The following is a 25,185-nucleotide window of genomic DNA, read 5'->3' as shown; positions in this document are numbered from 1 at the left end:
CCTTGGAGGTGTCTACGGACAACGCTGGCTCTTCGGCTTAGAAATGGAGATGAGCACCACACCCCAGAGTCAGACATGACTGGACTTAATGTCAGGGGACTACCTTTACCTTTACCTTTAAAATTATATTGGGGGGGGGGGGCATTTCTATATTGACTTTCTCCAAGGACTCAAGATGGTTTACAACAACACATAATAGAGTATGAATAATCCATTAAAATAACCCCTTGTCAGACATAAAATTATCAAAAATGATTTAAAGCTCTCTAAAATACCCGAGAAGGGAAAATATAATTATAAAATGCAGGTCTAGGCTTCTGTCACCTAAATTGCAGAATTTGTTACAATTGGTTATCATGTCAATTGGTTTTGCTAGAAAAGGTAATAAACAAATTATAACTAATTTAAGAAATCAAGATGAACCAACCACATATTTAGAAGGATCTACAATTACCATAGTGGAAAGGGCTTCCAAATACGTTAAATCCAACATCCTGTCAATGAAGGAAACCCATAGATAAAACATCCTTGACCAACGCACATGCACTTGAAAAATATTTGGTGAAGGAATGTCTACCACCATCCAAGGTAATATTTTTCTCCTTGGAAGAACTATTATTGTCAGGAATTTCTTTCTAATGTTTAACTGGAATTCCTTCTCATATCATTTGAATCCATTAGTTCAGTTTCAACACTCTGGAGCGGCAGAAAACAAGTTTGGTCCATCTTTTATATGATGTGCCCTCAAACACTGGAGAATGCTTCTCATATTATCTCTAAGTTGTTCCTTCTCGGGGCCTCGGATTAGTCTGCAGAATTCAGTTTGGTGTAAGAGTGATGTGCCTTGTTTCTCAGACCTGAAGAATTAAGGCATTTATCTGCAACAAGAATGCCGACTTTCTGACACAATCAACACAAGTTTGATTGATATCAGCTTCTTAATGTTCCCTTGCCAATTCCAAATTTACTACTAAGGTGCTTTCTACAGAACAGAGAGATCTGTTGGAGTGCCATATTTAATTTCTGCAGCTGTTTCACATTGAAACAATGTAATGTCTATGGCTGTTAATGAGAATCAAGAAAAATAATGTAAAAAAACAGTTGCTGTTTCACAAATAACTGGATAAATCATAGAAGTGCTGTTAGTGGTTACTTTTATGCTAGGAGAACACTACTGCTAATAAGATGGGGAGCAGTTTACATCAAATTCTAGATTCAGAAAGGCAAACTCTCCTAGCATTTAGAAACCTAGTTTTGAGTTCCATTAGTTTTAGATAACTATATAGAAAACTTTTTATTTCTTATTAGGTATAGGTTTTTGTTTTTACTTCAAGGATACAGTATATCATGTTGGATTGAGAAGGCTATTAAGCACAGAAGCTGAAAATGACTGAATAAAGTACTGTAATGACAACTACCCGCACCTCAACATTTCTAAATCAGGCCTTGATAATATCAGTAGATTCCAGGGTCATAAATCCTTGCTTGTTTCCATGTACACAATCACAAGATTGTTCTCCTCGCCTGTGAGATGGCAGGAACACTGTGTTTGAACTCTGGACACAATTCTTCATTTCCTCCCATATCTGAAAGTAGTGCCATGGTAATGCCATTTTAAAATGTCGTTTAGTAGTATTTCTAGCACTAACCTGGGATGTGGAAGAAAGCCTTCAATTGTTTAATAGCTTAATTAATAATGAGGCATTGAACCAAGATTTGCTCAGACTTATTTGAAACCTCAGGTGTAGTATTACTGAGACAGGTAGAGGTTTCATGGCCTTTTACTGCTTGGTTGACGAGTATAGAAGGTAAACAATGCAACACACAGTTAAATTCTCAAACAGGAGGATCACATAGGAACCATCTGAAATCATACTAGAGCGTAATTCTCGTATGGAGCAAGGAAAAGGATTTCATTGAAAAGACTACATTTTGAAAAGGAAAATGGATTCCCTTAAAACTAGAAAGACCAGTATCTTTCGATTCCATACTCGCTACAGAATAAATGTCATTGCAGAGTATGCTGGTTAACAAGAACTTGCTGTGAGTATTATTCTATCATTTCTGTTGTGCATATTATATAACTTTGTTATGCATGTTATATTTTCCATGTAACTATGCAGAGCTACCTTCAGCCACTATGTATGTTCCCTTCAGGATCCACTTTTCCAGAGCACTGTTAATAGACCACTTGCTTCAAATATCAAGCTTTTTTATATGTGAGTAAGTAGCATGTATGTGTGTACACACACACACGCTTGATGTTTCCAGTTGACAAACTGTAGGTGTGTTTTAATAACATGTATTGTTTATGGACCCAATTACCTGATGGAGACTCCTGAGAGTCGAAACCAGTTGTGAGTGAATGTTGCAGTCCACTCTTGTGTAATAAAGTGAATAGGACATTTACTGTGCCAGGATTTGGAGTCTACTCATCTGTAGTAAAGACACAAAAACTGTTCCCATCCACGTGAAGAGTAATTTTTTCATCTTTTGAGAAAAGAATGTAACTTTCCTAAGTTTTACTGACATTTGTATTTGTATGCATACATTGAACTTCTATGTCTTTAATACTTTTGCATCACTGCAATTAGTGGACACTAGTCTTTCTAAATACCACATTTTGTCATCTTGTTTAATAAGTTGAAGTAGAAAAATACGTTGTGGAGGGATGTGGCTGCTAGAATCTGTTAGATATTTGAATTAAAATATTCACAACCTGAATACTCTAATAAAACTCATTTACCAGTATTAAATATCAGATGCCTGCCAGTAAGTTTACTGCTTATGAGGTGAAAAATCCCCACAATTGAGAATGCTCAATCTGCTCACACAGATGCCCTCTAGTGTTTTTGGCATGAACCATTCGTAACATGCAGACTTGAAAAAGGGTCTGTAGGAAAAAAAATATGTATATGGAGGAGTGACTCTAAATATGTTTCTGAACCATAGGGGACTAAAAGAGGCATGTAAATTATCAACCATTGAACACATTTTATTTATTTATTTATTTCCAGTATTTCTACCCCGTCTCTTCTCCACTCCCCGAAGGGGAACTCAGGACGGCTTACATTTTCGCAGTGATTTGATGCCGCTAGATATAAACAATTACAATAATACGTACAACAATAATTAAAATATATAAAGAATTAATTAAACAGTATCATCACATTCAGACAAACACATTCAGACATTCTTACATTACTTCAGTACTGGTTTATATGCAGTATGGCCTCCCTTATCCACAGACTCAAATATTCATAGAATCATAGAATCATAGAATCAAAGAGTTGGAAGAGACCTCATGGGCCATCCAGTCCAACCCCCTGCCACGAAGCAGGAATATTGCATTCAAATCACCCCTGACAAATGGCCATCCAGCCTCTGCTTAAAAGCTTCCAAAGAAGGAGCCTCCACCACACTCCGGGGCAGAGAGTTCCACTGCTGAATGGCTCTCACAGTCAGGAAGTTCTTCCTCATGTTCAGATGGAATCTCCTCTCTTGTAGTTTGAAGCCATTGTTCCTTGTCCTAGTCTCCAAGGAAGCAGAAAACAAGCTTGCTCCCTCCTCCCTGTGGCTTCCTCTCACATATTTATACATGGCTATCATATCTCCTCTCAGCCTTCTCTTCTTCAGGCTAAACATGCCCAGTTCCTTAAGCCGCTCCTCATAGGGCTTGTTCTCCAGACCCTTGATCATTTTAGTCGCCCTCCTGTGGACACATTCCAGCTTGTCAATATCTCTCTTGAATTGTGGTGCCCAGAATTGGACACAATATTCCAGATGTGGTCTAACCAAAGCAGAATAGAGGGGTAGCATTACTTCCTTAGATCTAGACACTATGCTCCTATTGATGCAGGCCAAAATCCCATTGGCTTTTTTTGCCGCCACATCACATTCCTGGCTCATGTTTAACTTGTTATCCACGAGGACTCCAAGATCTTTTTCACACGTACTGCTCTCGAGCCAGGCGTCACCCATTCTGTATCTTTGCATTTCATTTTTTCTGCCAAAGTGGAGTATCTTGCATTTGTCACTGTTGAACTTCATTTTGTTAGTTTGGGCCCATCTCTCTAATCTGTCAAGATCGTTTTGAATTCTGCTCCTGTCCTCTGGACTATTGGCTATCCCTCCCAATTTGGTGTCGTCTGCAAACTTGATGATCATGCCTTCTAGCCCTTCATCTAAGTCGTTAATAAAGATGTTGAACAGGACCGGGCCCAGGACGGAACCCTGCGGCACTCCACTTGTCACTTCTTTCCAAGATGAAGAGGAAGCATTAGTGAGCACTCTCTGTGTTCGTCCACTTAACCAATTACAGATCCACCTCACCGTAGTTTTGCCTAGCCCACATTGGACTAGTTTCCTTGCCAGAAGTTCATGGGGGACCTTGTCGAAGGCCTTACTGAAATCCAGGTACGCTACATCCACGGCATTCCCCGCATCTACCCAGCTTGTAGCTCTATCGAAGAAAGAGATCAGATTAGTCTAGCATGACTTGTTTTTGATAAATCCATGTTGACTATTAACGATGACTGCATTTGTTTCTAAGTGTTTGCAGACCGCTTCCTTAACAATCTTTTCCAGAATCTTGCCCGGAATTGACGTGAGGCTGACCGGACGGTAGTTGTTTGGGTCATCCTTTTTTCCCTTCTTGAAGATTGGGACCACATTGGCCCTCCTCCAATCTGCTGGAACTTCTCCCATTCTCCAAGAACTCTCAAAGATGGTTGCCAATGGTTCCGAAATGACTTCCGTTAGTTCCTTCAATACTCTGGGGTGTAGTTGATCTGGCCCTGGGGACTTGAACTCATTAAGAGCGGCCAGGTATTCCTGGACGACTTCTTTCCCAATTTGGGGTTGGATATAATTCACAGTATTATATGCCCACACTCCAAAAAATATTTCCCCTGGAAATGTTTTTGAGCTTCTCTGTGTCCTCTAGTGTGATTCCATGGTATGCTTCTGGCACCAGGATTGTCAAAATATATGGTTCAATATTATTTCAGTTTCACATATATTTGGAGGGCTGTCTTAAAATATATCCCCTTCAGTTACAATGGTAATACTGTATTATCTGTTTGCCAGGAATATTGTTGCATGGAAAATAATTGATACAGATCTCAGCTTTCAAGAATAATGCAACAGAACATCCTCCAAAGCACTAAGAGTAATAACTGTTGTAGTAGAGCCTATGAGTAACGTTACAAACAGTAGTGTGGGTGCCAGAAGGGGAAAAAGGGTTACTCAGGAGCAAGAATCTGATGATGAGCAGCAGAGACAGAGGATCCGGGACATACTTACAGCGCCTACAGATGAGGAGTCATTTGAAGGATTCTCTGGGGTTGATGGGTCAATGAGTGAAGGAGAAGAAGGAGACACCTTGGATGGGACTAAGATAAGAGAAGTGCAAGCTATTTGTGAGGAGCCAACTAGTGATACCTTTATGGAGTTCTCTGGGGATGAAGACTGAGTCATGGGGGGATCTAAGTCTTGACAGGAGATGTAAGACTTGGAGGGGAAGACAAGGTGGCTCACGTGAAGAGTTGGAAGCAGTTGCGGGGATAATGATGGGGTCAGTTCATCTTCTGATGATACGTTTTAAATAAAAGTGGGTTCAGGGATGAGGGGTCTTTGCAGAAGGCAAGGTGTTGGGGTGCGTTCGTGTTTTGGATGCTGTGTAACTCACTGCTGCCAGTTTCGTGTTCGGTGTTGGTTTAGGATTTACAGTTTGACTCTCTTGATTGTTTGCTTGTTATTGACCTGGATTGGCTTCTCGTGAGTGTGGACTTCTCCCTTCCTGGACCTGGATTGGCTTGGCTAAAGATGCTGCTTTTACGGACTCTAGACCTGTGCTGTTTTGGATTTCTCCCGCTTCGACCCTGGACTTCGGCTGACGATGCTTCTCTTCCTGCAGCTCCTCGTTTGTTAACCAGTTGTGTACTGTGCCAGCAAACAGTTACTTCCAGCAGCATTGTCATATTTTATTTTCATGCATTTGGTGGTTATGATCCCCTGATCAATGCCTTCCTCTAGCTGCAAATATAGAAGTAGTTGTAAGGTGGAACACAACTCAGTGTACACAAAATGACTTTCATCCTTGATACAACCAACTTTAACTGAGCAATAATGGATGCAATTATTGCTTCTGATGCAATATTGAATTCACAGTGGCCGCTTTGAGCTATAACATGGGGCTTATAGTTCCTTTAGTTAAGCTCTGGCATTATCCTATTCGGAACTTTACTGTCTTTAAGATGGCCAAAAAACAGCCAAGAAACAGATAAACAACCCATTTCTCATGTGACTGACACCTGGAATCCTTAATGACATTCCAACATATGTAGCCAGGAAAGTTTTCATATGTGACACCTATATTTAATCACTTATGTAGGTCTTCTTTGGTGCCTGTAAACAAGTGTAATAAATTGCACTCCATTTCCCCTTGGTGGTATTCAGGTAGGCAGATTATTCCAACAGAACTTTTGCCTGTCTGATCAATCCATTTTTATTGTGAAAAAGGCCTAGAGCTTTATTGTTAAGTTTTCTTGAATAAAAACTTTGTTTCCTTACAAGTAAGCTTGGATCTGACATATCTTTTCTTTGGGATCTTCAGACCCTGAAGATCAAAGAACTAGAGAATACAATATTTTGTTTATTCCTGATCATTTTCTGTCAGATCCTGGCACAATCACAAGCTCATCAGAAAGGACAAGAACCTCATCTGGAACTTTTGAATCACTCTGGATACAATAAAAGATTTACTTTTTTAAAGGAAAAGAATTTTTAAAAGTAGGCTGTAGTTTAATGTGTTAACTACATTGCAACCATTTAAATTTTTAGGTACCTTGAGTCTCAGTTTTGGTGAAAAGGTTGGGAAGAAATAAAGATAAGCATCAGTTTCTATATCAGTTGCTTAGTTATGAATGTATAACTAAATAACGTTTCTTGGCCTTTCCAGCCCACTTTAACAGCTAGCTAATGGATCAGATGTACTTAATGCCAGTCAAGTACAAGGAGGATAATGTTTCCACCTTACTACATCAAGTGAGTCTACATAGCACTGAGCCCTGGTCATTCAATTAGAGATGTCCCTCAAAGAGGAGCTCCAGGTGCAGCTCCTCAAGCACCTTCCCCTTTTGCTTGGGCTCAGGACTTACATTACTGTATGACATGACTTTAATGCACACCCCAATTTTGGCAAGGTCATTTTGCCAAAAAGAGTGAGCATTCGATTTGAATAAATACAGTGCATCTTAACCAAGGAGGGCATTTAACAGAGTAAATGCAGACAGGAAGGAAAGTAGGATAATTTGAATCCTGGAAGTTTGATTTCATATCCCATTAGAAGTGCCTTATATAAGTTAGAGCAAACTTTACCACATCTATTTATTCATTTTTCCCTTTTGTCAGCTTCATGCTACAGCTGAAGGCAAGTGCTACCTAATTAGATACAAGGGATTTGGTCACCTCTGTTCTTGATGCTACCTGTCAAGCCTGTGAAGGCAGCTTTCTATATTAGTGGTGCCTGCTAAGACAGCAGAGATCTCAACTGCCTCCTAGCAAACCTCAAATGGGTTACAAGTTCTGCAGCACTGACTTATTAACTTATTGGCAGTGAATCAGCTGGTGAGCTACACCCATCACATCCCCGGGCACTCTTTATTCAATGGCTAATGGCACCCAGGACATATGTGGAAATAATTACTGAAAACATTGTCATATATCATTGTGTAGCTTGTTTACAGCAACAGCTCCTTCCAAAAAGGATATGTTTGCAGTATAGGTGGCAGAGCTTATTTCAATAGAGGTGATTTTAGCATTGTTAATGGAACTCTAGCAAAAGGGGTTAGATTTTTTTCCAAGACAAGGAGAATGGCAGTGGTATCCATCGTTTTCTCTTTCTGTCTGTTTCACTTGTTTTGTGACTAGCTGCAAGGCATCGAACCCCATCTGAATGATTGAGAATACATCAGTTCACTTTTTCTAGTAGTACATGCTAATAGCAGACAAAACTTGTGAAGCCTTTTAATCTGATTCAGAAACTTTTGTTCCATGTTAATTTTTTAAAAAAAAACAACAGTTGGCCATATTAATTCTTTAGAGCAGGGGTCCACAAACCTATTCAGCCATGGAGTCCTATTTGAAACAAAGGTTTCTCATGGAGCCCGAAGAGATGTTTATATGTTATATTTTAAATTATATAGAATGTGTATATATCAGGCATGGGAAAACTTTTTGATGCATTGTGTTTTAAAATTTGATAGATGGGCTGGGCCAGTGGCAGATGGAGTGTTTGTGTGAAGGAGACACTAATGATTGTGTTTTTATGGCTTGTATGGATGTTATTATATGCTAAATGTTTCAGTTGTATTTTACTTGTTTTAATTCTATTTTATATTTTTTATAATTGTTGAGGCATTGAATTGTTGCTGATTGTGAACCGCCTTGAGTTGCCTTTGGGCTGAGAAAGGCGCTATACAAATGTGATAAATAAATAAATAGGAAAAAATTGAACAAATTCCTATGCATGCCGCACATATCTTGTTTGTAGTGCAAACAAAAAAAAGGAAAGAAAAAAACCAATATTTAAAATGAATAACAATTTTAACCAACATAGCAATATTTTAGTGGTATACCCCAGGGGCCATCCAGTCCAACCCCCTTCTGCCATGCAGGAAAAGCACAATCAAAGCACCCACAACAGATGGTCACCCAGTGTTTGTAGTAGTAGTAGTAGTAGTAGTAGTAATAGCATAAACCCCAGGAGCCATCCAGTCCAACCTCCTTCTGCAATGCAGGAAAAACACAATCAAAGCACCCCCTGAGCAGTGGGAGAAAAAATGGGTTTTGGAAGGGAAGAGTAAAAGCACCTGGTCTGTAAGGGAGGAGAGGGAAAGGGGCTTTTGGGGGTGAGGGGGCTGAGGGGAAAAGGCTTGGTGGGTGAGGGAGGAGGAGGAAAGAGGAGAGAAAGTTTGGAGGGAGAGGCGGGAACCCACAGAGCCCATCAGCATGCTTCCCAGAGCCCCAAGGGCTCTGCAGAGCATGCTTTGAGAACCACTGCTTTAGAGATATGTAGGGCAGATTTCTGCAGATCCCCTATAGAAAGGATCCTAATTTTCTCTGAAATAAACTTTGCAACATTTAACATACTTATTCAGGAAACTCACACCATCTTTCTGTTGCCCTGTGCAAAGAATGTTGCAATTCACCAGTAACATTTAGGTCTTTCCCAACTTATCAAATGAGTAATATAAATTCATATTTCTTTATGTTAATAGAAAGCCCAGTAGTATATCTAATATGAAAGGGAAAGAAATACCTGCTAGGTCGCTCAAAGAACAAGAGCACTAGCCATCATACATTCTGGTGCCTCAAATATTAGCCCTGTTTATAGGTATACTTGACTTGCTGATTTGAAAAATGGCACCAGTTTCCCCCCAGCAGCTCCAATTTTTGAGAAACAGAACATAGGCCATCTGCTCGCCCACAGAAAATCATGTCAACCATATCTAAGAAAGTAGAGCTGATGAGGCCTGCCCAACGCAATTTTCTAAATCAGCACCCCAAATAACCCCAGGAACTTGACCGATATACAAAGAATGTTGTTTGTTGAGCTGTGTACTACATAGATTTTGCCATGGCGTTCTGGTTATGTTGGATAAAGACTGAGATTCTCAATTTTGTTCCTTCTGGATTCTGATTTGCCTTTTTTTGCATTATATGTAGAAACACTTAATATTATTCCTCAGTATATAGCACAATATTAACCACTAATCCTAAGACCCTGGGGCAGACATGCAAAAGAATGCCTCAAAACACATTCTCATTTATATTCCTTATTATCAATACAAAATGTATAAAATGAAGCAGTACTGAATATTCTGTCCTCACTTTATATTCAGACTCCAGGAAAATTGGGTTGTGTAATGCTTTGCGAGAAAATATTACAAGATTTGGAAAGAAAAGAAAGTGATGTACGACTTCAGTGTAAGTTTTCCACAATTCACTCTGTGGGGCTATGGGGAAAGGGGGGGGGGCACAGAATGTAAAGCTGGAATCAAATTCTAGTTCAGCTTTATTTCTCATTTTCTCAAGCATCTGACAGAATGGTAAATGTATCTTTCTTTTCTTTTGCTGAAATCCCATTGCAACTGACCTCTTCCTTTCATTGTTGTTGCTTCTTTGCAAAGCCGCATGCCAGTTTTCTTTGAAAACCTTTCACACTAGGGAGCAAAGAAAGGGAGTCTGGGTTGCAATAATGTATATATTTTCACCTGGAACATGTCTACACTTGTGTCCCTTTGAAGCACTCATGAATTTCACCAGGCAGGAATGTGACCACCTGCTGAATTCCAGACGTAAGAAGTTTGATTAATTTGTGAGTACATTCTTTAAAGTTAGATGATTCCTCAAACAGAACCCATCTGACTTTGAGTTCAGCTTAGTTTCTAATGAGTTTAAGCTCTTTGGAGTTGAGAACTGTGGAGATCCTTTCATGAATCAGACTAGGAGAAGGGGCTTCTGCTGCCTGGGTTTTCAGGCTGACAACTACTGCACCATGTGACAAGTTACATCATTGTAACTCTTCAGTGACTTCTGGCTAGTAATTGCTGTCTCATTTAGCAGAGCATGTCACTGAATGAATAACCTTTTAAACTAATTTTGATCAGGTTGGCCATTGGCTCCTCCTGGGCAAGGAAGTCTAGAAGAGGATATCCTGGTTCAGTGGGATTTTGCTGAGTAACAAACTTTGCTGTGTTCAGTGATTTTTGAACCTGATTCTTTGTTCTTATTTCAGGATGATGAATATTTCATAATATTTCATATTTGTTTCTGAATCTGAGCAAGTAGAAAGCTGCACTATGACATATGGACTACTAGTTTATAAGGATACATGTAGATACCTTATTTCAAGTCAAACCATCAAGCTCTGTGCTGTCTATTTATACTTCAAGCTCAATATCAAAATGTTAGGATATGCGCATGTTGTAATTGTTGTTGTGGGTCCAACATGTAATGCATGTGTTCTATGATCTTCCTAGTGTCATCATTTTTCTCCTCTGCTATGACTTTTCTTATCAAGCAAGCAAACATGAGTAAGGCCTCATTCCCATTAATATATGGTGGCATTCATAACAGAGAGGCTGTGTTTTCAAGTCTGCATTTCAATCCAAACCTTAGAATAATTATGTAATTCACGGGCCCCATCTCAAAATAGGTGTAGCACCTCCTCAAAATGTGGGACAAAAATCTGAAGCAGATTGGCCACTTCAAGATAGACTAACTTGCCATATAGAATGACTGAGGAGGTTTGAGTAGCCCTGCCATAGGAAATGTTAGGAATAAGCAGTAGTGGCTGATGTCTCTTAATACTATATGATAAGACTGGTAACACCTCCTGTGTCTACACCAGGGGTCCTCAAACTTTTTAAACAGGGGGACAGTTCACTGTCACTCAGACTGTTGGAGGACTGGACTATAGTTTTTTTTTTTTTAAAGAAAAATCAATTAAAAATTCCTATGCACACTGTACATATCTTATTTTGCTACTGTTATAAATCGTAATGTAAATATCTGAATTGCAGGATATATTTTCATTTATACAAACTTAACATAAAGCATAGTGATTAATCACAAAAACAATATGTAATTATACATTGCAAAATATTTATTTCTAATTACAAATAAATGAAATTTTGATTTCAAGCATGTCATTGCATGGGTAACAGTCTTAATATAACAGCAGGGAACCCATGAATATGTTTACTGATCAGCCTACTAGCTGAACTCCCATCACAAACAGAAAATATTGGAGAGGTTTGGGGAAAATAGACCTTGGCATTTGGGAGTTGCAGGGATGAATACTTCCTCTGCCAACCAAGAGCATAATTAACTCCAGCAATGAAATTGAACCAAACGTTGCATACAGTACTCCCATGACCAACAGAACATACTGGAGAGGCTTGGGGAAAATACACCTTGGCATTTGGAGTTACTGGGATGTATAATTTACCTGAAATCAAAGATAATCCTGGAGGGGTCTGGGCCTGGATCCGTTGGGAAGGCTGGCAAGCAACAAAAGCTGCACTGTGTGGCCTGGCTTTGCACAAAGCCCCTTTCATGGCTCGCACCACCGATCAGGACTGGCAAGCGGCAAAAGTGATGAGGGGCTTCGTGCAGGGATAGGCTGCATGTGGCAGCCTCCCTTTCCTGGCTCACACTGCCCACCGGGCCTGATGAATAGCGTGAGCCAGCCAAGGGAGGAGCAGCACCACGCGGCCTGTCCTCGAGCGAAGCCCCTCAGCAGGCATGGGGCTTCGCGTGAGGATAGGCCGCATGAGGCAGCCGCCCTTGGCTGGCTCATGCTGCCCATTGGGCCTGATGGACAGCATGAGCCAGCCAAGGGAGGAGCAGCACCGTGCAGCCTGTCCTCGTAAGAAGCCCCTCGGCAGGCACTGGGCTTTGCACGAGGATAGGGTGCGCAGGGCAGCAGCCCTTGGCTGGCTCAGGTTGCCCATCGGACCTGATGAATAGCGTGAGCCAGCCAAGGGAGGAGCACTGAGAGGGTGGCCTGAGAGGGCACTGAGGGGGGGGGCTTCTTCTTGTCTACGGGCCAGATAAGTGCCCTTGGTGGGCAGGAAGTGGCCCGCAGGCCGTAGTTTGAGGACCTCTGGTCTAGACCATGCCTTCCTTATGTTGAGCTAATGTAAACTGCCTTCAAAAAGGTGTTGTTATAGCTTTCCTTGCTCCCCAAGCTGTCCCAAACACCTGGGAAAAGTTGTGTCTCTCTCTGTGTGTCTGTATGAAAAGCTTGTGTTTTGAGGTGAGAACACATCATAGTAATAACTCCTTATGGTCATAGTTTTTCCTTCTGGAGCACATAGTTTTTCCATCAGGGGTACATTATGAAACAATAGCCAATATTCTGTTAGGACATACATATTTTAGTGATATATGTGACCACTCTGGCATGTGGGGAGAATTATTTGTCACTGTGCAACAGACATATTTTGCTAACAGCAGAAGTTGAGTTGAACACACAGTAACATTGTGCATTTAGTTTGTGTAATGTACATTTTACACATCATTTGTGAATTGAGTATTTACATCATTTATTGCAAATGCATATTATACAATTATAGGTATTTGTTGACATTTGCTTTGCAATGTTGCTATTTTGCATAGGAGATGCATGGTGCTGGCATAGCATAGCATATTTCTAAACATTTATATATATGCTATGCTAATGGGATATTAGGCTGCAGCTTATGTTTGGTGGAAGTCTGCAATGCTGTCAAGTATTGTAAAGGTTTTGCCCTGACGTAAAGTCTGACTCTGGGGGTTGGTGCTCATCTCCATTTCTAAGCTGAAGAGCCAGCGTTGTCCCTAGACACCTCCAAGGTCATGTGGCCGGCATGACTGCATGGAGTGCCGTTACCTTCCAGCTGGGGCAGTACCTATTGATCTACTCACATTTACACTCTGGGGGTTGGTGCTCATCTCCATTTCTAAGCTGAAGAGCCGGTGTTGTCCCTAGACACCTCCAAGGTCATGTGGCTGGCATGACTGCATGGCGTGCCGTTACCTTCCAGTTGGAGCAGTACCTATTGATCTACTCACATTTGCATGTTTTCGAAGTGCTAGATTGGCCGAAGTTGGGGCTAACAGCAGGAGCTCACACCGCTCCCCGGATTTGAACCTGCAACCTTTCGGTCTGCAAGTTCAGTATCTCAGCACTTTAACCCACTGTGCCATCGGGGGCTCATCCATTATCAAATATATTGGAGTGTTATTTTTCCATGTTGGTGTTTTTCAGAGTTATTTTCCTCTTAAGCTTTCAGGAATATCAGATATTAATAAGTGATGTCCCTTATAGAATATCCTCAAGTGTCTTTTGATATACTTGTCATTTTCTTTCATATCTTTTTAACTTCAGACCAGTACTTTATTTGTTTGTGTCTTTTAAATACAGTTAACCATACTAATCTCTATATTAAGCAATTTGTGCTCACTTAACTTAGCAAGAAGGAGAGGAGAGGTGGGGTGGGGTGCAATCTTGCTCTTTTCTCTAGACCAGGCATAGGTAATCTTTGGCCCTCCAGGTGTATTGGACTTAAATCCCCACAATTCCTAACAGCCAGTAAGTTGGCTGTGATTTCAGATGCTTGAAGTCCAAAACACCTAGAGGGTCGAAGTTTGTCCATGCCTGCTCTAGATTCAGTCAAAAGCATACTGCTGCAGCATCTAGCTTGCGTGTTTTTCCTTGTTTCTCACCTTTGCCATCTTAACTATACTCAGATGTTACTTGGCTTCACATGCTCCATTTTGGACATGTCTCATGTCTGGGGTTTAGAAGAGCAAGGGACCATGGGGATTTACAGTATCTCCATAAAAGAAGTTAATTTCCAGAATGCCCCTTTTCTGATGTTGGAGATCCACTCTTTGAAGGGAAATCCTACTAAAGTCTCCATGAGAGCTTGGGTAATAGCGGAGGGTAGATGAGTGCAAATTAAATTTCTTACAAGTATAGTTAAACTCTCACATTACTAATAAAGAAGGAGATCCAATGAATCATTATCCCCAAGGCAACTTTTCAAAAACCATAAGATCAAAGCCTACACTCTCTCTTTGGAGCCATGACTAGCACTAATACTGACCTTCTTTTGGTGCCATATTAAAACTTGGTCGTTCACCCAAGCATTTTCATCCAGAGGAATTCCTGGCACAAATAGTACTATTTTATTGTAGCAAAACTCAGTATGTTTTCAGAAGATGCAGGTTTTTTTTCTACTTTGAATTTGAGTGGGAGCACAGAGCATTTCTGCTTGGGCAATACATTTTTTGGAACTTTGCACCTTTTAAAAAAAGGCATGCTTCAAAAGCTAATAACGAGTAAATACACAGAATTTTCTGATTAGTCTATATAGCATTATGATATCTGAATGTTTATTGAACAAATTACCCCCTTCCTTCCTTCCTTCCTTCCTTCCTTCCTTCCTTCCTTCCTTCCTTCCTTCTCCCACTCCGGTCTGTTGGCTGGAGAGGTCTCTGAATTGAAAATGCTTTTCCAGGAGGTACAAAGAAGTGAGAAAAGAGGCTGTTTGTAGTGCAGTAACTCAGGGTTTATTTGTGTAAAAACTATTTTAGATGAGCTCTTAGTCACTAATTTACTTCCACATATTGTAACCTAAAAACATCTACACAAAGGAGCATAAAGTAAAGATACTTTGTACAACCATAGACACACATCCTCATACAATTTAATTGCTGTTCTCTTTCTTCTTTTGGTAGCAATGCATTATTATACGGGCTAATTCCCCCTATTTTATTCCTTTATGAAAGAAAAGTATATACTTATCACATACTTTCTACACTTGGAAAGAAAGAGTTTACATATTTATACAATTAGAGCTCAAAGAAATGCTCTCAAATAGCCAGTGTGACAAGAGCAATTTTCAATTGCATTTGACTTTTATTATCACTTCTTAAGAATTGTGCTTGCTTATAGAAACACACTATATAATTTCTCATGTCAGAGACAACTGGGCAAATTATTGCATAAAATGCTTCTGAGTGATCAGCCCAAATATCATGTTAATCATATTTGGCTTCCATTCCCTATGTGTTTTCTTGGTATGGGCCAAGAATGAAAGGAGACATCTTGAATAATGGATATTCTGGTTGTATAATACACAGTGGAAGAAAAAAGCCTGAACTGACTCAATAAATATTTTCTGTACAGACAAGAGACACCAGGGAGGTAAACAATCATAGTGAAATGGAGCTGAGTTCAGCATTAGTATTTGTCAAACACCACACTCCAGACCACATCTGCCAAGGTCACACAGCAGCACCACACCTTAGACAAGGTACCCTGCTGTTACTAGTGCCAGGAACAAGCAGAGCCAATCTGCTACATCTCCAATTAAATCACACCCAGTTTTCATAAGGTGAACAACATGAAGCACTTTGTCAAGATTTGGAGGAAAAAAATTATGTAGGTGATGTTCACCGTAATTCTGCACTGTTTTCAATATGAAAATAATACATTGATTTTAAATTATAGCATAGTGCAAATGACAATATGCAGGGTGTCCCAAAAGTTGCCATACAGCATGAAAATGGGAAATTGTAGCCAAATGTACCTTCATTTATAAAATATTAATTACAAAATGTTACAAAATATTCTCTACATGTTGGCCAACTCTATCTGAACACACGTTAAATCTTTGGGTTGTTGTAAGTTTTTCGGGCTGTATGGCCATGTTCCAGAAGCATTCTCTCCCAAGTTTCGCCTGCATCTATGGCAGGCATTCTCGGAGGTGGTGAGGTCTGTTGGAAACTAGGAAAATGGGGTTTATATATCTGTGGAATGTCTAGGGTGGGAGAAAAAAGTCTTGTCTCTTAGAGGTAGGTGTGAATTCACACCTACCTCCAATAGACAAGAGTTCTTTCTCCCACCCTGATTTGGATCCTATTGAATCATACCAGTTTTTCAGTGAATCATGCATTTGAAATTTTAGCTGCTTGGGCTCTGATACATCTCAGACCTCATTGGAAGCCCATCCTACTGTAATTATATGATTGTATTTTTTGGTATTTTAATGTTTTAGTGTATTACGGAATGTGATGTTTTTAAGCGATTGTTTGTGATATTGTTGTTGGAAACCGGCCTGAGTTCCTCTACGGAGGTGAGAAGACCGGTATATAAAAGTTCTAAATAAATAAATAAATAACTGGTGCATGCACTAAGTTGGACATGGCAATCCAGTCTTTTAGGATTGGTGTGCTTTCCATTCTGCTAGCATTCAAGAAGATCTTAAATGTTTTCAAACTTCAAACAAGGTGATCATTAATTAATATCGATACAGGCAATCTGTTTGCTCTTATTCTTCAGTCACTCTGTTTGTGCCTCAGTATCAATGTATTTCATAAAAATGTCCAGAAGTAAGCATGGTAAGCACATGTGATAATCCAAGAATATATACAGTCATATGATGAGTAAATTATATGTGTTCTATCTATACAGATGCGTTTTGAAGTGCTTTCACCAATGCAAAGGTATTTCATTTTTTTTTCTAACAGCAGAGATTTTGGATTTCAGCTGGATTTCTAACATGACAAAGAAATGTTGGATTTGGAATGTGACAAATTACACTGTCAATTCACCCATCACTAAAATGTCGAGTCTGGCAGAAGTGGTTTGTTAACTGGTTTGCCTGCATTTATGTGCTTCAAGGCTTTACACTGGTACAGAAGTGAAGCATTTCATTACAGCTGGTGTTAACATCAGCGCCGTAACTACTAACTAGGCTGCAATCCTTCTCTACTCAGAAGATTTAAGCCACATCACACAGATTTAAGCCACCCACAGAAAGTGTCCTATTAAAATCAGCCCAAAGTCAATTTAGTCACATGTATAGGATTTCCTTTTGACTCCTGAAATTGATCAAACCTGCATGGATAAAATTATAGGCATGCTTAACAAAAGTAAATAAATGTCCGTAAGCAGCTAGAATTGTGATTTCAAGAAGTATTTCCCCAATTTTGTAGATTCTCTAAATTGCTGGTGTCCTTTCATCCTTGTCTTTTGATACTTTTTTTCCTTTGTAATAATTGGATAATATAAGCTATGATGAAAAATATAAAGATAACTATTGTTAATAGTTATTCAAGAATCTAACAATAGAGCTTCACTATGAATTGGAATATAGCAACTGAACCATGAATGCTGCATACAAGAATGGTCATAAGAAAATTTAAGTCCCGGAAGAAAAGGGCACCTTCATAACATTTTCAGTTCAAATTATAGCACTACAATACAATGAAAAAATGGTTTCACTCTTAAGATGCCATGCTATTTTGTTTGTTGTTTAAAATGTCATTGGTATTTTGGAATGCCAAAATGAGAACTTTCATGTCACCCAAAAGTCAGCTTCTTTTGTTTTATATTACCACCTTAAAACTATTTCAGATTATTTTATTCTTTAGATATATTTGGCATTCAGAGTTTTATAAGGAGAATCAGTTTCAAAATGTTCTCATTCGCTGAAAACTCAAATTATAGTGTTCAGACCTTCAGAAAAGTTTGATGAGCAAATGGTTATGACAGGATCATTTTCTATTCTATGCTGTGGATTTTTTGTTTGGATTTTTGCTGCAATTCCTTGCTACAATCGAATTCAAGGTACTTGGGATATATTATGCACTGTTGTGTATTGTACAACTACATCTTTTGTTTTTTATTCCAGTCACCTCTCCCTCGTCTTTTGATTCTTTTATGTGAAACCTTCTTTGGTGCCATTTTATTTTAATGAAGGAATGAAAAACCCTTTACCCAAATGCACTGTTTTTTCACAACATATTATTGGCTATGTTGAGTGTAGCTGATGGAAGTTGCAGGCCAAAACATCTGAAGAACCAAATGTCCATCAAGTTGATTGGATGAGATGACCCTTAGGGTTCCATCCACCTACACAATATTTTACTTTATGCTTGGGCTTCATTGAAACTTCTTCCATTTTGATCTTAGGTCAAAAGTTTCATATTCGGTATGAAGTCCAACAATATGACCAGAAGGGCTACTGATTCCTCTCCACATTCACACTGTTTTGATACCATTTTGGTACCTATTGGTTCTGCTTTATGTTTACATTTCCTACTTTTGTTTACCTCATTGCACATTAGCCCACCTGTAGAGGAAACATTCTTGAAGAATAATTTGCATCGAGGAATAAATGATATGGTGCCTGAATGTTTTGGTTGAATCCCTTACTATAAATCTTCGCTGGAGCAAGGTCAATTTGACAAAACACCACCTAACTCTACTCTCCTTAGCATTTCAGTGTGAATAGGTTTCTCTGATCACAATACATCCAAAGTTGCAGCATGATGTCATCAATAAAAGTTAACCCAACCCATGAAGTAAAATCACAGGGGAAGCACATGAGAATGGGGATTGTGAAGAAGATGGAAGCTAAGAAGAACAAGGGAACAATGTTGTGTTCCCAAGGAATAAATAAGACTTTTTGCCACTCACAAAAAAAGCATATGAGGTAGGCATTTACAAATCAGATCTAAGTAAAACCTCAACAAAATACTTCTCAGCATTTTCCTTCATGTATTTAGCAATACTCCAAGCAAATATTTTCCCAAATGTAATACCAGCTTCAAAAAATAACCACTTTGCATTGATTTGTCATAGATTTATTTGATTTTGGGACCTCTAAAAGTTGCTTCAAAACCTCTGTATATGCTATATTTAATTTTTTATTGTAATCCATAATGATTCAATTCATGAAACGACCTCCTGGCCCAAATATTTTCAAAGACAGAGACACCAGGACCTTGTATTTATTTACTAAAGTCAGGTTCCAGTGCATGGTTGGCCTCTGAGCACCTGTGTAAATATTACACACACAAGTAATAAAGCTGAGGTTCTGTACCCAGAGCAGTACTATTCAGTAATTCTACACAATTTTTGTTGCAAGGGCTTCTTTCACACAGTACTCCTGATTCTTCATAACATGAATGCAGGAATTAGTGTTGTTACTAACAATGTCAAAGGAATTTTGGATCATGTGATTATACAACTCAGTGAGCTCAATTCCTATCATACATTTGTTTAGTGCCTGTGATGTGCTGTGTCTTTTCACACAATAAAATGCAGCGCTAACTGTAATGTCATTAGAAGAAGCACATACCAATAATAAAAGTTTGAAATACTGTAACAACTTTTTTTTCTAACTTGAGAACCATAGTGATGTTTCTGCACTGGGATGATGGAGACAAGCATTCTAATATGGAAATCCCATCCAGTTGGACCTCTCAGGACCTAGCATGTCTATCCCTTTAAGTTGCAAACACAAATTTCTTATATATAAGTACAAACAGAAATGATCCAATTAAGATTTTGGGCTGAATAAAAAGGAGTATAGAGCCTAGATCAAGAGAATTCATAGTGCCCCTCTGTTCTGCTTTGTTTAGCCTTCACCTGGAATACTGTGTCCAATTCTGGGCACCAACATTGACAAGCTGGAATGTGTCCAGAGGAGGGTGACCAAAATGATCAAAGGCCTGTAGACCGTCCCCTATGAGGAACAGCTCAGAGCTGAGTCCATTTAGCCTGCAAAAGACAAGATTGAAATGAGACATGATCATCATGTCATAGAAAAGAGGGAGCAGGGTTATTTTCTGGACTAGGATGTGGAGCAATGAGTTCAAATTACAGAAAGGGAGATCCCACCTGAACATTAGGAAGAACTTATTGACTGTCAGAACTATTTGACAGTGAAGCTCACTACCTTGGAGAATGGTGGGAGTTCCTTCCTTGGAAACTTTTAAACAGAGGCAGGATGGCCTTCTGTCAGGGATACTTTGTGCTTTTCCTGCATGGGAGGGGATTTGACTAGATGGCCCATGTGGTCTCTTTCAGTTCTATTATTCTATATATTTATGATTCTAAGAATTTTATTGGTCACATAATGAGAAGACAGGATAGCTTGTAGAAGATAACGATGCTGGGGAAAATGGAAGGAAAAAGGAAGAAGGGCCAAACCAAGGGCAAGATTAATGGATGGTGTTCTTGAAGTGACTGGCTTGATCTTGAAGGAACTGGGGTGGCCACAGCTGACAGGGAGCTCTGGCGTGGATTGGTCCATAAGGTCACAAAGAGTTGAAAGTGACTGAACCAATAAACAACATCAGCAAACAAAGAATTTTAACTGTAACTGTCAAAGCCTCAAAAGTTTCAGGGGTCAGAAGAAATAAAGCATCCTGGTTCTTGGCTCAAGCACTGACATTGCAGCCGGCTGACTTAAATACAAAATCACCTTAGGAAAAAACCTAAAGAACCTATCTTGTTTGTAACTTGGGGTCTGCCTCTACTGTAACCCAACAATATCTGAAGAGCTACATGATTCCCATCCCTAATTTGAATTTTTTTAAAAAATTGGTTGAATGGATGAACCCAGAGGGTGCTCACAAATGCTTCCTGTACATCCTGGAAAGAAGTGATGAGCGGAGTGCCACAGGGTTCCAACCTGGGCCCGGTCCTGTTCAACATCTTTATAAATGACTTAGATGAAGGTTTAGAATGCATGATCATCAAGTTTGCAGACGATACCAAATTGGGAGGGATAGCCAATACTCCAAAAGACAGGAGCAGGATTCAAAACGATCTTAACAAATTATAGAGATGGGCCAAAACTAACAAATGAAGTTCAACAGTGACAAATGCAAGATACTCCACTTAGGCAGAAAAAACGAAATGCAAAGATACAGAATGGGGGACGCCTAGCTCGAGAGCAGTACGTGTGAAAAAGATCTTGGAATCCTCGTGGACAAGTTAAACATGAGCTAACAATGTGATGCGGTGGCAAAAAAAGCCAATGGGATTTTGGCCTGCATCAACAGGAGCATAGCGTCTAGATCCTGGGAAGTCATGCTACCCCTCTATTCTGCCTTGGTTAGACCACAACTGGAATCTTGTGTCCAATTCTGGGCACCACAATTGAAGAGAGATATTGACAAGCTGGAATGTGTCCAGAGGAGGGCGACTAAAATGATCAGGAGTGGCATAAAGAGCTGGGCATGTTTTGCCTGAAGAAGAGAAGGCTGAGACATGATAGCCATGTATAAGTATGTGAGAGGAAGTCATAGGGAAGAGAGAACACGCTTGTTTTCTGCTGCCCTGGAGACTAGGACACGGAACAATGGCTTCAAACTGCAAGGAAGGAGATTCCATCTGAACATTAGGAAGAACTTCCTGCCTGTAAGAGCTGTTCAGCAGTGGAACTCTCTGCCCTGGAGTGTGGTGGAGGCTCCTTTTTTGGAGGCTTTTAAACAGTGGCTGGATGGCCATCTGTCGGGGGTGCTTTGAATGCAATTTTTCTGCTTCTTGGCAGGAGGCTGGACTGGATGGCCCATGAAGCCTCTTCCAACTCTATGATTCAAACTCTATGATTGCTTGTGTTGAAGTCATAAGAAGGCATCCGGTCATGTGATCAGAATGAAGGATCAACTCCACCAACCCCCCCCCCCCCATATTGCTGGGCATTTTCTTACAACCTTAGAGCAGACAATCTAGCAGGACTTTGCCATTGTGTATGTTTGTGTGTACCTACACTTGCCTACAAAGTTGGCACCAGTGGAGGACCCAAGGAAACATAAACCTTTTTTCCCCTATGAAATAAATGGCTGGGTTCAACTGAGGACAGAGTGGCAAGGTGGAGACAGCAGCTTCAGGGTGGACTTTTTTTTATGCTGATCAGTGACAGGGACAGAAAATGGTGACACCTGACAACACTAATCTATCCCTGTGTGTATTTTTCATGTATGGACCACTTGATTGTTCCTGTTGTTCACTCTTCAATAAACAAGGGCACAAAAGAGTTTCCAGGACATTCTGGAATGATATTTGAGTTTTAAAAGATAGACTAAAAGAATTGAAACTGCTCCTTTGTACCAGTTTTGCAGTGAATTCATTTTTAACATATGTTGTCTGGCCTGATTGCATCAGGTTTAAGATGAGTTTGGGTTTTTTCCTTGTGTAGGCAATAGGGATGTGCCTACTTCTTATTCCAATTTCAGGGCTGAGAGGAGATATGATAGCCATGTATAAATATGTGAGAGGAAGCCACAGGGAGGAGGGAGCAAGCTTCCTTGGAGACTAGGACACGGAACAATGGCTTCAAACTACAAGAGAGGAGATTCCATCTGAACATTAGGAAGAACTTCCTGACTGTGAGAGCCGTTCAGCAGTGGAACTCTCTGCCCCGGAGTGTGGTGGAGGCTCCTTCTTTGGAAGCTTTTAAGCAGAGGCTGGATGGCCATTTGTCAGGGGTGATTTGAATGCAATATTCCTGCTTCTTGGCAGGGGGTTGGACTGGATGGCCCGTGAGGTCTCTTCCAACTCTTTGATTCTATGATTCTATGATTCTATGAAATGGGCAGAAATCTGTTACATTTTCATTTAAAATTTTGAATACCCCGCCCCCTGTCCATTTTTGGGAAAATTCTGAGAGATTAGAAGGGGATCGTTCTGGTTCATAATCTGGTATCCTGAGTTCTGTTTCCATTTCAGGAAGATTGGGTTCGTTCATGCCAATCAGGAAACTGATGACGCTTGTCTTTTTATCATTTGGATTGGGCTGGGGGGTGGGGGGCAAGGATAGGCTGCTACTGCAAGGAAGGAAGGTAGGTAAGTACTGGTAGGAAGGTGATAGATAGGGCTGGCACTTCATGTTTCAAAAGCAAATCAAAAAATCAAAAAAGATAATCCTAGTAGTCTTAGCAGAGTAAAATAAAACAAAACACTCAAAATGCCTTTTCAACTCCCCCTCCATGCACGCCCGCTAACACTTCCCTAGTGGAATTTGGAAAATAGAAATTGGAATAAGAAGTCAAGGTAAAAAGAAAAAGAATTTATTTAATTTTCAAAAATTCAGTGCTAATGCTCTGGGTTTATTTATTTATTTATTTATTTATTTATTTTATTTAGTACACTTGTATACCGCTAATATCTCAGCCTAAAACGGCGACTCATTGCGGTTTACAACATTTAAAAACAACAATAATTCCGATTAAAAATATAAAACACATACATATACAATACACAGTATTGGGCCACCAATACAGACCAATGCATCTCTTAATTAATATCATAATCCAATTTCGTTGTCTATGATTGCCAGTCCTTGATCAAAAACTTCATCGCATCGGATTAGCCGAATGCTTGCTCAAACATCCATGTTTTCAGTTTTTTCCGAAATGCCATCAGCGAGGTGGCTGATCTTATCTCTATAGGGAGGGCATTCCAAAGCCGCGGGGCCACCACAGAAAAGGCCCTGTCTCTCGTTCCCGCGAGCCACACCTGCGAAGCAGGCGGGATGGAGAGAAGGGCCTCTCCCGAAGATCTTAGGGTCCTGGTGGGATACGTTCGGATAGATATGTAGGGCCAGAACCGTTTAGGGCTTTAAAGGCCAAAGCCAGCACTTTGAATTGGGCCCGGTAGCTAATCGGTAGCCAGTGGAGCTGGTACAGCAGAGGAGTTGTATGTTCCCTGCGCCCTGCTCCTGTTAATACCATGGCTGCCGCCCGTTGGACTAGTTGGAGCTTCCGGGCCGTCTTCAAAGGCAACCCCACGTAGAGAGCGTTGCAGTAGTCAAGGCGGGATGTAATCAGAGCGTGGACTACCGTGGCCAAGTCAGACTTCCCAAGGTACGGTCGCAGTTGGCGCACGAGTCTTAACTGTGCGAATGCTCCCCTGGTCACCGCCGAAACCTGGGGATCCAGGCTCAGCGATGAGTCCAGGATCACACCCAAACTGCAAACCTGTGTCTTCAGGGGGAGTGCGACCCCGTCTAACACAGGCTGTAACCCTATACCCTGTTCGGCCCTGCGACTGACCAGGAGTACCTCTGTCTTGTCTGGATTCAATTTCAATTTGTTCGCCCCCATCCAGACCGTCACAGCGGCCAAGCACCGGTTCAGGACCTCGACAGCCTCCTTAGTAGCAGGTGGGAAGGAGTGACAGAGTTGGACATCATCTGCTACAGATGACACCGCACCCCGAAACTCCGGATGATCTCGCCCAGCGGTTTCATGTAGATGTTAAACAACATGGGGGATAGTATTGAACCCTGAGGAACCCCACAAAACAAAGGTTGTGGGGTAGAACAGGAGTCCCCCAGTAACACCTTCTGAGACCGGCCCTCGAGGAATGACCGGAGCCACTGCAGAGCAGTACCTCCGAGACCCATTCCCGCGAGGCGTCCCAGAAGGATACCGTGGTCGACGGTATCGAAGGCCGCTGAGAGGTCGAGTAGCACCAACAGGGACACACTCCCCCTGTCGAGCTCCCGAAGGAGATAATCCACTAAGGCGACCAAGGCTGTCTCGGTACCATGCCCCTGCCTAAAGCCAGACTGTGCCGGATCCAGATAATCCGTGTCTACCAAGAATGCCTGGAGTTGTGAGGCCACCACACGTTCCATGACTTTGCCCAAAAAGGGGAGATTGGAAACAGGCCGATAGTTAACCAATTGAGTGGGGTCCAGTGATGGTTTCTTCAACAGCGGTTTTATCACAGCTTGCTTTAAGCTGGCTGGAAATATGCCTTCCCGGAGGGAGGCATTAACCACCACCTTAACCCACTTGGCCAATCCCCCTCTGGCCTCCTTT

This window comes from Anolis sagrei, chromosome 4 (genome assembly GCF_037176765.1).
Source record: "Anolis sagrei isolate rAnoSag1 chromosome 4, rAnoSag1.mat, whole genome shotgun sequence".
In the NCBI taxonomy this organism is placed as follows: Eukaryota; Metazoa; Chordata; class Lepidosauria; order Squamata; family Dactyloidae; genus Anolis; species Anolis sagrei.
This window is presented reverse-complemented; position numbering follows the sequence as displayed.